This window comes from Anomaloglossus baeobatrachus, chromosome 9 (genome assembly GCF_048569485.1).
Source record: "Anomaloglossus baeobatrachus isolate aAnoBae1 chromosome 9, aAnoBae1.hap1, whole genome shotgun sequence".
Taxonomy (NCBI): Eukaryota; Metazoa; Chordata; class Amphibia; order Anura; family Aromobatidae; genus Anomaloglossus; species Anomaloglossus baeobatrachus.
The window spans coordinates 83,203,779-83,214,552 of NC_134361.1; the positions used below are offsets into that span (position 1 = coordinate 83,203,779).

The following is a 10,774-nucleotide window of genomic DNA, read 5'->3' on the forward strand; positions in this document are numbered from 1 at the left end:
GGGGTCCCAGTGTAAGTCTCTGAAATACGTAATTCAGACGGGACCCCTGATGGAAGATTCACTGTAATGAGGCCGATGGAGTCACTTTGGACTGTAATTAGACTATGATCCATCGGCATCCATCTTTTTAAGTTTGTATAACAGCGTGGTCAACCAGTGATGTGTACTTATTTAAAGATGGACACCACCGAACAGAGGTCAAAGTCCAAAGTAACGCTGCTGCCTCACTATAGTGAAAAGTTCCCGTAGGGGTTCTACCTGAATCCATTCATTGGATGATTTAGATGTAAAGCCTGCTTTACATGTTACGATTCTGCATACGATATTGTATGCGATCGTAACCACCCCCATCGTATGTGCGACACGTTCAATTTGTTGAATGTGCCGCACAAACGATTAACCCCTGTCACACGTACTTGCCCGTCCATACGACCTCGATGTGGGCGGCGAACGTCCACTTCCTGGAGTGGGAGGGACGCTCGGCGTCACATCGACGTCACGCGGCAGCCGGCCAATAGAAGCGGAGGGGCGGAGATGAGCGGGACGTAAACATCCCGCCCACCTCTTTCCTTCCGCATTGCCGGCTGGAGCCACGGTTGGCAGGTAAGATCTGTTCAATGTTCCCGGGGTGTCACACACTGCGATGTGTGCTGGCTCGGGAACATTGAACAACCCGACGTGCAATTCGTCAGGATTCAACGACGTGTATGCGATGAACGGTTTACCGTTCAATCGCAATTGCACATGCCTGTCACACACTACAATGTCCCTTACGATGCCGGATGTGCGTCACTTACGACGTGACCCCGCCGACATATCGTAAGATATATTGTAGCGTGTAAAGCGGGCTTAAGGCTGTGTGCGTACGTGTGCTTTTTTCATGCTTATACGCTGCGTTTTGCACCACAGCATAAAAACATGCGTCCTGCGTCCCCAGCACAATCTATGAAGATTGTGCATAATCCATCCACGCGTTGCATTTTACAACGCAGCAATTCGGCTGCTGAAATATTTTGCCAAAACACTGCGTTCTAAAAAGCAACATGTCACTTCTTTTGTGCATTCTGGATGTTTTTCCCTCTTTGTCTATGGCAGAGCAAGCATCCAGAACGCCTGAATTCTGAATGCACAATGCTTTCAAAACGCAACTTTTCGGCTGTGTTTTGAAACGCACATACAGTGACTTAAGCGCTGCGGAATAGAACACATACGTGCGCACATACCCTAAACCCCGATGTACAGTGCCTTGCGAAAGTATTCGGCCCCTTTGAATTTTTCAACTTTTTCCCACATATCAGGCTTCAAACATAAAGATAAAAAATTTACATTTTATGGTGAAGAATCAACAAGTGGGTCACAATTGTGAAGTTTAATGAAATTTATTGCTTATTTTAAACTTTTATAAAAAATAATAAACTGAAAATTGGGGCGTGCAATATTATTCGGCCAATTTAAGTTAATACTTTGTAGCGCCACTTTTTACTGCGATTACAGCTGCAAGTCGCTTGGGGTAGGTGTCTATCAGTTTTGCACATCGAGAGACTGAAATTCTTGCCCTTTGCAAATAGCTGGAGCTGAGTGAGGTTGGATGGAGAGCGTTTGTGAACAGCAGTTTTCAGCTCTTTCCACAGATTCTCGATTGGATTCAGGTCTGGACTGTGACTTGCCCATTTTAACACCTGGATACGTTTATTTTTGAACCATTCCATTGTATATTCTGCTTTAGGTTTTGGATCATTGTCTTGTTGAAAGACAAATCTCCGTCCCAGTCTCAGGTCTTCTGCAGACTCCCAACAGGTTTTCTTCAAGAATGGTCCTGTAGTTTGCTCCATCCATCTTCCCATCAATTTTAATCATCTTCCCTGTCCCTGCTGAAGAAAAGCAGGCCCAAACCATGATGCTGCCACCACCACGTTTGACAGTGGGGATGGTGTGTTCAGGGTGATGAGCTGTGTTGCTTTTATGCCAAACATATCGTTTGCCATTGTGCCCAGAAAGTTCGATTCTGGTTTCATCTGACCAGAGCACCTTCTTCCACATGTTTGGTGTGTCTCCCAGGTGGCTTGTGGCAAACTTTTTAAATAACACTTTTTATGGATAGCTATGAGAAATGGCTTTCTTCTTGCCACTCTTCCATAAAGGCTAGATTTGTGCAGTGTTTGTTGTCCTATGGACAGACTCTCCCACCTCAGCTGTAGATCTCTGCAGTTCATCCAGAGTGATCATGGGCCTTTTGGCTGCATCTCTGATTAGTCTTCTCCTTGTTTGAGATGAAATTTTTGAGGGACGGCCGGGTCTTGGTAGATTTGCAGTGGTATGATACTCCTTCCAATTCAATATGATCTCTTGCACAGTGTTTCTTGGGATGTTTAAAGTTGTGGAAATATTTTTGTAACCAAATCTGGTTTTAAACTTCTCCACAACAGTATCACGGACCTGCCTGTTGTGTTCCTTGGTCTTCATGATGCGCTCTGTGCTTTAAACAGAACACTGAGACTATCACAGAGCAGGTGCATTTATACGGAGACTTGATTACACACAGGGGGATTATAGTTATCATCATCAGTCATTTAGGACAACATTCAGAGATCTTCAATGAAGTTCTGGAATGAGTTTGCTGCACTGAAAGTAAAGGGGATGAATAATATTGCATGCTCCAATTTTCAGTTTATTCTTTTTCACAAAAGATTAAAATAAGCAATACATTTCGTTCAACTTCACAATTGTGTCCAACTTGTTGTTGATTCTTCTCCATAACATTAAAATTTTTATCTTTATGTTTGAAGCCTGAAATGTGGGAAAAGGTTGAAAAATTCAAGGGGGCCAAATACTTTCACAAGGCACTGTAAGTGGTCAGCGTAGAGCACAGGATAAATGTGATTCAACATATCATGTAAAATGTTCTTAATAAAAGCTTCACCTCATTCCACAGAATAAAATAAAAACACGTTTCCACTCAGGTTTGTCTTCTGTCAATGGAAATATAGGGGGCTCCCGCATTACTGGTAGCACAAAGTATTATGATCTGGTAACCATGGACGATCATGAAAAATCCCATTAATAAGGAAAAAAACAAAAAACGCAATAGTAGTTATGAACTGAGCTGACCGCAATCCCCTATCTATTACACAACACTATAAGTAGCAGTGGGATGTTCCTAACACACCTAGACACCTCGTCACTGCTTGAGAAACTTGCTACACCTCAAAGATAGAAATGAGGAATCCTAACTTGCCTCGGAGCAGTCCCCAAAGAAATAGCAAGCTCCAAAATGCAACAATGGTGATGTAAGAAAACACAATACACAGAAAATATAGATCAGCAAAGGTGAGGCCCGACTTACTAGATAGAACAGGACAGGACAAATAAGTGATTGTGGTCAGCAAAAAAACCTGCAAAAAATACCAATCTCCTGACACTAAAATATACTGAGCCCACACGGACTCTCCCCCACTATATCAGGTACTCTTGTGCTTGACACTTTAAACAGGACTGCAGATATAATGGGAATAAACTAAATCACATAACAAGTAATATTCTAAATTGCAAATAATCCAAATCTGACCAGGGAGCAAGCTCCCTTTCTTGCTGGAGGGACTGCCCTGCTCCCAAAAGCAGAAAGACAGATCCTCACATACAAGAAACAAAACACAGAACAAATTGGTATATGCAGAAACACTCTTAAGTGCAAATCCAGCAATTAAGCACAGAAACAGTAAACTTATCTAGAATAGATTGAGGCACCAAATAAATGGGAAAATCAGAATTTAAAACTCCTAGCCATCTTCAGAAGCAGGCAGGAACATCTATCACCGGCGAACGCCAGGCACACAATGCTCTCCTAAATAAACTAGGTTGATCTGCAATAGGATTTCCTGGATTCCCAATTAATCCAATTACCTGTCTGAATCACAGATTCCAACTCAGCGTCATTACCATTCTTGGCCACCAGAGGGAGCTCCACACTAGTACTCCACACTCGGATGACATTCCCAACAACAAAGGTTCTGGAAAAGCGCTATAGTTTCCCCCATAAAGAAATCTAGAAAATTTTTTGCTCCTACATCCAATTTTCCCCCTTAATCCTGAGCCTCACAATGTGCCTAAACCATATCCAGCATCTATGTTTCACATTTCTGTAGTGAGGAGAGGCAGCTTAATTTATTGGGCATAATGTACGGGCACTGCAATGGCAGATTTGCAATTTTCACGTAGCAACATCCATTGCTGCTTGTTTCTGGACAACACCATTTGAGTCAAAATCATCACTACACCTGTGGATAAATTGTCTAAAGCCTGCTTTACACGTTGCAATTTCGCATACGATATCGTATGCGATTTGCAACGCCCCCATCGTATATGTGACACATTCAATTTGTTGAACGTGCCGCACAAACGATTAAAATCCGTCACACGTACTTACCTTCCATATGACCTCGATGTGGGCGGCGAACGTCCACTTCCTGCAGTGGAAGGGACGTTCGGCGTCACATCGACGTCAAGCGTCAGCTGGCCAATAGAAGTGGAGGGGCGGAGCTGAGCGGGACGTAAACATCCCGCCCACCTCCTTCCTTCCGCATTGTGGGTCGGGAGCCGCAGGACGCTGGTAAGATCTGTTCATCGTTCCCGGGGTGTCACACACTGCGATGTGCGCTACCCCGGGTACGATGAACAATCTGATGTGCAATTCTAGAGAAAGGTACGATGTGTATGCGATGAACGTTTTACCGTTCAATCGCAATCGCACGTACCTGTCACACACTGCAATGTACCTTACAATGCCGGATGTGCGTCACTTACGACGTGACCCCGCCGACACATTGTAAGATACATTGCAGCGTGTAAAGCGGGCCTGAGGGGTGTAATTTCCTAAATGGGGTCTCTTTGGAGCACTTAGGGGTTCTGTATACAGAGTCTGCAAACTATTCTAGGAAAGTCTGTGCTCCAAAAGTCAATAGCGCTCCTTCCCTTCTGAGTCTTACTATGTGGCTAAGCAATAATGTACAGCCACATATGGGGCACGTTCAGCAGAAATTATGAAAAATTTTGGTGACATTTTTGCCAATTTTCCATGTAAAAATGTAAAATCTGGGGCTAAAACACAAAAATGTAATTATGTGGTAAAAATGTAATTATTTTTTTTCTTCACAGCCCAATAGTATAACATTTTGTGACACATCTGTGGTGTCAATATGATCACTGCACCCCTAGATGAATTAATTGAGAGGTGTAGTTTGTAAAATGAGGTCACTAACGGAGGGTTCTTCTATTCTGGCACCTCAGTGGCTCTGCCAATGTGACAGGACACTCGCTAACCATGAAAACAAAATCTGCACTATAATATGACGTTTCTTCCCTTCTGAGCTTTGCTCTGTGCCTGAAATGTAGTTCCCGATTACATGTAGGGTATTGGTGAACTCAGAAGATATTGCACAACAAACTGTGAGGTCTATTATTCCTATTATAAAAATTAAAAACTAGGGCCAAAACAACAATTTAGTGGTAAAACTGTAACTAGTCTCTCCTCACCACCCAATGGTGCCATTTTTGCCCATTTCTCCATGTAAAGATGTAAAATCTGGGGCTAAAAAAACATTTGTGGTAACAATGTAATTATTTGTTTCTTCAGCACCCATTGGTATAAAATTCTGTGAGGCACATGTGGTGTCAGCATGTTCACTGCACCCCTATATGAATTCATTGAGGTGCGTAGATTGTAAAATGAGGACACTTATGGGGGGTTCTGCTTTTCTGGCACTTCAGGGGCTCTGCCAATGTGACATGACACCCGCAAACCATAACCGAAAAATTTGAATTCTAATATGGCGCTCTTTCGCTTCTTCACTGTGTACTGTGCCTGAAACAAAGTCTTCAACCAAATATGGGATATCGATTTACTCAGGAGAAATTGTATGGCCCATTATCTTCTGTTATCCCTGTGAAAATGCAACATTTGGGGCTAAAGCACCATTTTTTTGTGAAAAAACTAACATTTTAATTTTTTCCTTCCTGCTTTAGTTTCTGTAGTTTGGAGCACTTAGAGGGGTGCAGTTTTTAGAATGGTATCACTTTGGGGTATTTTCTGTTGCCTAGGCTTCTCAAAGTCACTTCCAATGGGATGTGGTCCCTAAAAAAATGTGTTTTTAAACTTTGTTGGAAAAATGAGAAATTGCTGATGAACTTTTAACTCTTCTAATTTCTTAATTATTTTTTGTCATATTTCAACGCTGGTGCTGATGTAGAGATGTGGGAATTGTTATGTACTAGCTAGTTTGTGTGACAGAACTTTCTGGTTTAAGGGCATAAATAAAGTCTAAAAATGGCAAAATTTTAGCCAAAAGTCCAATATTATCACAAATAGACGTAACAAATTTAGGACTAAATTTACCACTCTCTTGAAGTACAATAACACAAAAGAACAATCTCAGAATCATCAGCGTCCATTGAAGCTTTCCACAGTTATTAACTGGTAAAGGGACAATTGTCAGGAATGAAAGATGTGGCCTGGTAAGGAAGGTGAAAACCGGTTTAGGGGTTAATAAGCTTCATATGACATTGGTCCTTGTGTTTATCTAATACATCATCTGTGAGATAAGATGGCGATCAGAGAAAGAAGATCTTAACGCAGCACCGTTGATGAGTATTTAAAGGGAACCAAACATCAGCATTTTCCTATATAAGGTGCAGCCAGTGCAGTGCTGGCACTATCAGGCACATTGTGTACATACCATTAGTGGGCAGCTCGGGTGTTTAGGCTGTGAAATTCAACTTTATAAAGTTTGAAAATTCATGCACTTTTTGATTGATGTGTGCACCTCTGCTGCTAATGTCCGGGCGGGTTATGCACGTGTATCCCCGCCCCCCGCCGCCTGTTCCTCCCTCCCTCTGGCCTTATGTAAATTTCTAATCTTCAGTCACACGGCGTCGGAGTTAGCGCCTGCACATAGCGCTTATCTCCGGCACCGTGTTTCTGAAGCCCACAGTATTATGGTGCATGAGAGGGCAGCGCATGCGCCCTCGCTTCTTCAGATCTGTTGTGACTGCGGGAGCGCGTGCGGTCACAACAGAACTGGAGAACAGCTGATCTTACCAATTAGCAGACGATATCGTAGGAGACGTCTGCAGCTGCTAATCAGGGTAAGATCAGCTGTGCTCCAGTCCTGTTGTGACCGTGCGCGCTCCCGCAGTCACAACAGATCTGAAGAAGCGAGGACGCATGCGCCACCCTCTCATGCACCATAATACTGTGGGCTTCAGAAACATGGCGCCGGAGATGGGCGCTATGCGCAGGCGCTAACTGACGCCGTGTAACTGAAGATTATAAAGTTACATACAGCCAGAGGGAGGGAGGAACAGGCGGCGGGGGGGGGCGGGGATACACGTGCATAACCCGCCCGGACATTAGCAGCAGAGGTGCACACGTCAATCAAAAAGTGCATGAATTTTCAAACTTTATAAAGTTGAATTTCACCTCCTAAACATCCGAGCTGCCCACTAATGGTATGTACACACTGTGCCTGATAGTGCCAGTGCTGCACTGGCTGCACCTTGTGTAGGAAAATGCTGATGTTTGGTTCCCTTGAAAGGACTGACCTGCGCTCTGGTCACATCTGTCTTACTAGTGCCTAATATTTCTCATTAAATAACTTTTTGGGATTATCTCTTTCTTTTTTTCCTGTATTGCTTCATTCCTGTTCATCTTCAAAATGAAGTAATAAAATGGGCGATCGTGTTCCCCTCGTGTATAAAAGGTGTCCTTGCTCAGTCCGACACAGTCAGCACTTATTGAACAGTGTCTGACTAGATGAACGGTAACAGTTAGCCGTCCATTCATTCATTTCCAGGAGGAATAGCAGAGGAATATTACAACAAAGCCTTTAACACATGCAAGAATTTGCCAAAACAGTTGTGTCAGGAAAGCAGAAAGGATTCTTTACGCTGCATTATGAAGTAACAAACAAAAAAAGCCCAAGAGTGAGGTCAATAGCGTTTTCAGTCTTGTAATGTAGTGAGGAACAGTATCTGAAATCTCCTGGGAAACACCGGCCGTGTACTGGGACTCTGCCATCACCGTATTAATCTGGCATGTGGATGTTCAGTTTGGGTGGTGGCACCTCGTACTTCCCTGGGCTCTGAGTGATAACCACACCAGTATTTTGGCAAAACATTGGGGTGATCTTGGGTGGCTCCGGCACGGGGGACTTCTCCGCGTCCTCACTGTCCTCATGGTGAATGTCATAGGAGATATTACCGTACTCCCGCAGGAAAGGGAAGATCTCCAGCAGGAACTGGCAGAAGTCTTTACGAATACCAAACCACCCTGGAAGATTAAGGTTAAAGTAAGGTTTTCACAATGCGACCACATCATCACCTCACACACAACGTACGGCACTTACAGTGATTGCCTCCTTTCTGGCCAAACGTTACTATCAGGGTAATTAACGAAAGCCAGAGAGGGACAAAGATGGAGATACAAGAGAATAAGTTATGGTTTACTAACTGCTCCTGGGGACACAGATTTTCTGAAACTGGAAAACCCCTTTAACCAGTTTCTCAGAGTGGAAAACATTATTTTCTTTATGGCACAGTCTCTATATTCTCTGGATTAGGAGCTGATCTGCAGCACCTGGCAGCGGTCACCTAACACATCTCTGCTGTTCAGCTCCATTCAACAGTTATTTTAAGCCAATAACAGCTGATCATCGGGGTCCCAATTCATCTGACATCAAAATTATATTAATAGACAAGCCCTTAAATGTTTGGTGGACTTTCTATAAAACCAGGCCCTTACTGGTCTCCACTATGGAGACAAAATCAATGTTTTAGTCCTGGAAATAATCCACCTTTAACAGGAATAGTTGAAATACTGTACTTTTCGTTTTATAAGACGCACTGGATTATAAGACGCACCCCAAATTTAGAGGGAAAAAAGGGAAAAAATATGGGGTATGTCTTATAATCTGGTGCTATTTTATCAGAGGGGGGGTGGCAGCATTGGTGGAGCGAGGTCACAGGAGGCAGAGGCGATAGTGAAGTAGGGAGATTCTGCGGGCGGTGCAGCAGGTGTCTTAGATGTTTGCTGCGGGCGATGTGAGGCAGGAGGAGCATCCAGAAGCTGTCGGTGGTGCGGGCTTCAAAAAAATGGTGCCAAGAGTCGGCGCGTTCGCAAATGGAGCTCACGGCTCAATGACAAGCCGAGATCTAATTTGCGCACACGCCACCTCCGGGCGCCATTTTCCTTCAGTCCGCTGCAGGGAATCAATGGACCGGAGGCAGCGCATGCGCAGATGAGTTCTTGAGCCGAGACCTCCATTTGCCTACGTGCCAACTCCGGATGCCATTATTTGAAGCCAGCACCGCCGACATTTTCAGAATGGTGACCCCTGCCTCACCGTCTGCAGCAAAGTGTCTAGCTCAGTGTGCGCAGCCCACAGCATCTTTCCTGCCTTCTGTGACCCCTCTCCACCACCCTCAATAAGGTACATTCGGATTATAAAAAAGAAAGTGAGTCTTATAATATGCAAAATACAGTATATATATTTTATCTACATGTACCCTACGACAAATCACACGGCTATAATTTATCTATGGGGATCGCTATAACTGTCAGGAAACCATATTGGATCCCATGATTATGTAGAAGTGTCAGGATAGACTGCAAGCTGAATATGTGACCCCCACCACAGTATCGTACCTCAAAAGTGAGCAATGGAACGATGATAGCCATCCAGCTGACGGCCATGGTGATGTGGGTCCTTCTTTGCTCAGCGATGACATCCATGGATCACAAGAACCAGACGGACCACGCAATGTAGTACAGGACCACCAAACAGAGGAAGGACATCAGGATCCAGAGCGGCACACAGACCACCTGAGCACAGAAGACATGAGAAATCACCGCATAACACGCGACTAATTACCCAGTGGCCACACACCAGGAACAGCACATGGCGGACATCAAAAAGGAAGAAAACTTACAAGCCATGGCCACGTGATGAAGCTGTCCAGCCTCAGGGCAATGAATATAAACTGCAAGATGGTCACCGAGCACAAGATCTCCATCTGCAGAGAGAAGAGGCGCAGGTCAGCCGTCCCCATACAGCATATAGAAAAGGACAAAACTTTTACTTTAAACCCCTTCCCATTGTTTATTCTCTTCTTCCGAGGGACATAACTTCATTACTGTTCCATCAAAGTTTCCATTTGAGGCCTTGGTTTTGTTTTGTTTTTGTTTTTTTTTTTTTTTTTTTAAACAAGTTGAAGTTTTGATTTCCTTCATTTATTTTAAAAAAAAACAAAACAATACAAGGATAAAACTGCACAAAATAATGGGAAAACTACTGGGGACACACACAATGCTTTTATTGCATGTGAGGACATTAGGTATTTCAACTATTCCTCTTCTCTTCCCCTTACGGTCGGGGTTCCTCAGGGTTCAGTCCTAGGCCCCCTCTTCTTCTATACACCGCCCCTATTGGACAAACCATCAGCAGATTTGGTTTCCAGTACCATCTCTATGCTGATGACACCCAATTATACACATCATCTCCTGATATCACCCCTGCATTACTATAAAATACCAGTGATTGTCTGTCCGCTGTCTGCAACATCATGTCCTCCCTCTATCTAAAACTGAATCTATCAATAACTGAACTTCTCATGTTTCCTCCTTCTCCTTTCCTTCCCAAGTCGAATATTACCCTATCTGTGTGTGGCTCTACCATTACACCCCGGCAGCACGCCCGCTGTCTTGGGGTTATATTTGACTCTGATC

General features: G+C 43.8%; 1 pseudogene; it reads right to left on the reverse strand.

The window, feature by feature from the left end:
• Positions 1 to 8,075: 8,075 nt before the first annotated feature.
• Positions 8,076 to 10,098, reverse strand: LOC142251828 (transmembrane protein 185A-like; annotated as a pseudogene).
• Between the last annotated feature and the right edge of the window lie 676 nt (positions 10,099 to 10,774).